This window comes from Coregonus clupeaformis, chromosome 12 (genome assembly GCF_020615455.1).
Source record: "Coregonus clupeaformis isolate EN_2021a chromosome 12, ASM2061545v1, whole genome shotgun sequence".
Classification (NCBI taxonomy): domain Eukaryota; kingdom Metazoa; phylum Chordata; class Actinopteri; order Salmoniformes; family Salmonidae; genus Coregonus; species Coregonus clupeaformis.
In genome coordinates, this window is record NC_059203.1 from 54971783 (window position 1) to 54976493 (window position 4711).

Consider the following 4711-nt stretch of genomic DNA (forward strand, 5'->3'; position numbering starts at 1 on the left):
CAAAACAAAACACGATCGTGAAGTCCACAGTAACACTGACTGAACACGGAACAAAAACCCACAACCCCAAGGTGAAAACAGACAGTATAAATATGGCTCCCAATCAGAGACAACGAGCCAACAGCTGACACTCGTTACCTCTGATTGGGAGTCACTCATTCAAACAAAGAAATACAACCACATAGAACAACCCAACCAAACAGAACACCACGAAACGAACACACCCTGGCTCAACATACAAAGTCCCGGAGCCAGAGCGTGACAGCCTTTTTGCCCAAAATTGCATTTAAGGTGCTTCAAAGCTTTTTACCATCATTCTTTATATCATCTATCTTTGTTTTATAGTATATTGTCTTCTTCTTTTTATTCAGTTTAGTCACATGATTTCTCAATTTGCAGTATGTTTTTACAATCATTTTCATATTCAAATGTAGGAACTGGGTTCTACAGTTTGAACCCCTGATGTCTCTGTAAACGTATATTTTGAAACTTTGCACACACACTGCTGCCAGCTAGTTGTCAAAATTGAAATTACGCCAAAACTGCAATATTATATTGTGGCCTTTCTCTTGCATTTCAAAGATTATTTTAAAAAATACAAAAATTAAAGAAACATTTTTTTGTTTGTATTATCTTTTACCAGATCTAATGTGTTATTTTCTCCTACATTAATTTCACATTTCCACAAACTTCAAAGTGTTTCCTTTCAAATGGTATCAAGAATATGCATGTCCTTGCTTCAGGTCCTGAGCTTCAGGCAGTTAGATTTTGGTATGTCATTTTAGGCGAAAATTGAAAAAAAGGTTCCGATCCTTAAGAGGTTAACAGATAATTTTACCTTATCTAAGAATGTGTTCCAATAGAATATAGCCTATATTTGTTACTTTATAAATGTATTTAGATCACATCGATAAAAGGACAGGATATCTTGTGGTAAACAGGGTCTTTGAAGTCAAAATGTTACCCTTTTTGGTAATGTAGAAAGGAATAGCATTCTCCAAATTCTCCAAATTAAGGCACGATCATTGCTGGAGTGAGGGTTTAGGATGTAATAATGGAGAATATACTACAACATTTGCATTACATTTAGCCTTAATTTCAGCTACCTCTTTTTGTAGCCACTGGGCTTGTTGAGTTGTTCTCCTTCTCTTCTGCAAAATGTTATGATTTTGCTTTTTACCCCAACCATCTCGCCAAGTGCAGAATGCCTGCAATCTTTCTGAACTTGCGAGAGGAAGAGCGACCTGACAATGATGTTCCGCATCCAGAAAAGACTGTCCTTATCTGCTATGATTGCCTAGCTCAACAATCTCTATAAGGTTTATCAACACCCTGGGCACAAAAACCCTACTGGAGCTGGAGTTACAAGGTTTTTGGCTAAAATGTCCTGGTGCTGGGTAAAGTTCATGCCAATAATTTTTGACCTGAATGTACGCTGTTGTGGTGGGGCTGCATACGTCACGTGTCTCCACGACTCTGTGGGCTGAACCCTGAATGCTGCTGAGGCCCTATGTTCCACTAGGAGCTAAAAGAAAAATAAGTAATATGTCTATACCTTTTCAAATCTCAAGCTTTTTTAAATTACAGCTTGAATACTATTGTCTTTTTTCCGTTAATGGCCCCCAAATGCACTCAGGTTGTACAACTGATATACAAAGCACTTTGTGCCAAACAACTGTTTTGTTAAATGCGTTGTACAACCTGAGCGTGTATGTGGACTAGGGCTGACCCCAATTATTCGACTGGTCGATTGTTTGGTTGATAGACTGTTGGTCGACTGAGCAGTAGCAAATATATATATATATATATATATATATATATATATATATATATATATATATTTTATGGCACACGAGACACCTGTCTTATTCACGCCCATCTCAGTGAACTAATCCATTTCGGAGGCCGAGACTAATCCATTGCTGAGGCTACGGGGATGGCACAGTCCCGCCAATTTGTGCACATTCATTGTTTCATAATTTCATTGTGTGAATTGTTTGCGTTTGATTGTTAGTGTCTATCAATTCCCCATTACATATTTCACCAGTAGTACACTGTTAATTCCTATAATTTTGTCACGGATTCTGCCGAGGTTGCCCCTCCTCCTTGCTCGGGCAGGCTTCGGCGTTCGTCGTCACCGGAATACTAGCTGCTGCCGATCTATGTTCTATGTTTCTATGTTGCACCTGTTGTCTATTGTTACACACCTGTTGCCCATTATGTGATTACTCCTTCCCTATTTAACCCAGTGGCTCCCAATGTGTTTTGTGCGTGTTTGTTTTTCGTTTCGGGTGTCGTTGGTGAGCGGGTTAGTTCCTCCCTGTGTGGAGGTATTCTGTTTTGTTGTCTTTACTTATTTTCAGTAAAGTACGTTTTATAGAGTTATGTGTTTTGCGCCTGACTTCGATCCACCGTCACAAAAACACGCACCATTTATGGAGTCAGCAGGTACAGCCAGTCAGTCCGAATCGATGGAGGAACGAGTTCAACGACAGGAGAGTATGATCCAGGCTCTCGGCACCGCTATGGAGAGGGTGATGAATACTATGGACCGATGGGAGAGAGGTGGCCTTCCTACACCTCCTCCAACCACTCTACCACCCATACCACAGTCCACCCCTTCGCCACCTGGGCCCAGTGGGATTCGGCTCTCGCTCCCGAGGGCATATGGCGGTACACCAGCGGGTGTGAGGGTTTCCTTCTCCAGGTAGAGCTCTACCTGACAACCATTCACCCGGCGCCCTCGGGATACAAGAGCGTGTCCGCTCGAGTGGGCCAACGCCGAGTGGGGAGGAATTGACGCTACATCGGTCCGCTACGATGATTACACCCGCCTTTTCCGGGCAGTATTCGATCATCCACCGGAGGGGAGAGCGGCGGGCGAGCGTCTGTTCCACCTAAGACAGGAGAGGAGGAGCGCCCAGGATTTTGCGCTGGAGTTCAGGACTTTGGCAGCCAGCGCAGGATGGAATGAGAGGGCCCTGATCGACCACTATCATTGCAGCCTAAGGGAGGACGTTCGGCGGGAACTGGCCTGCAGGGATACCAATCTCAACCTAGGGTCAGGCCTAATCAGGGAGGTTACCGCACCACTCTTAATGAGGACGCAGGGGGGTCATGAGGAGAGGATTAGTCTCTATCTGATTGATTCTCCTGCGTATCCTGTGGTGTTGGGACTTCCCTGGTTAACCACTCATGACCCCACTATTTCCTGGCAACAGAGGGCTCTCAAGGGATGGTCCAGTCAGTGCTCAGGGAGGTGTGTAGGGGTTTCCTTGGGGGCTACTACGGTGGAGAGTCCAAACCAGGTCTCCACAATGCACATTCCTTCCGAGTATGCCGATTTGGCACTCGCCTTCAGTAAAAAGAGGGCGACTAAATTACCACCCCATTGTCCAGGGGATTGTGCGATAAATCTCCAGGTAGGCGCTGCACTTCCCCGGAGTCACGTGTATCTTCTGTCACAGGCGGAGAAGGCGGCTATGGAAACATATGTCTCCGAATCTCTGAGACAGGGATACATTCGGCCTTCCACTTAACCTGTTTCCTCAAGTTACTTTTTTGTGAAGAAGAAGGATGGTGGGTTACGCCCGTGCATTGATTACCGTGGACTTAATCAGATCACTGTCAAGTACAGCGACCCCTTACCTCTGATAGCTTGTATGATGGAGTCACTGCACGGGGCACGCTTCTTCACGAAATTGGATCTCAGGAGCGCATACAATCTGGTGCGTATTCGGGAGGGAGATGAGTGGAAGACGGCATTCAGCACCACCTCAGGACACTATGAGTACCTCGTCATGCCATACGGGTTGATGAATGCTCCATCAGTCTTCCAAGCCTTTGTCGATGAGATTTTCAGGGATCTGCACGGACAGGGTGTAGTGGTGTATATTGATGACATTCTCATATACTCCGCTACACGGGCCGAGCATGTGTCCCTGGTGCGTAAAGTGCTTGGATGACTGTTGAAGCATGACCTGTATGCCAAGGCGGAGAAATGTCGGTTCTTTCAAGAGTCCATCTCCTTCCTAGGGTACCACATGTCCGCGTCTGGGGTGAGGATGGAGAGTGACCGCATTTCGGCCGTGCGTAATTGGCCGACTCCAACCACGGTGAAGGAGGTGCAGCAGTTTTTGGGGCTTGCCAATTACTACCGGAGGTTTATCCGGGGCTTTGGTCAGGTAGCGGCTCCCATTACCTCGTTGCTGAAGGGGGGACCGGTGCACCTGCGGTGGTCAACTGAGGCGGACAGGGTGTTCAATCATCTGAAGAACCTGTTTACCTCGGCTCCAGTGCTGGCTCATCCGGATCCCTCCTTGGCTTTCACGGTTGAGGTGGACGCGTCGGAGGCTGGGATAGGTGCTGTACTTTCCCAGCGCTCGGGCACACCACCCAAGCTCCACCCCTGTGCGTTCTTTTCGAAGAAGCTCAGTCCGGCGGAGCGCAACTATGATGTTGGGGACCGGGAGCTGTTGGCTGTGGTCCAAGCCCTGAAAGCGTGGAGACATTGGTTTGAGGGGGCTAACCACCCTTTTCTCATTTTGACTGACCACCGCAATCTGGAGTACATCCGGGCGGCGAAGAGATTAAACCCTCACCAGGCAAGGTGGTCAATGTTTCTCACCCGTTTTTGTTTCACCCTTTGGTACAGGCCAGGTTCCCAGAACGCTATGGCAGATGCTCTGTCCCGACTGTATGACACGGAGGA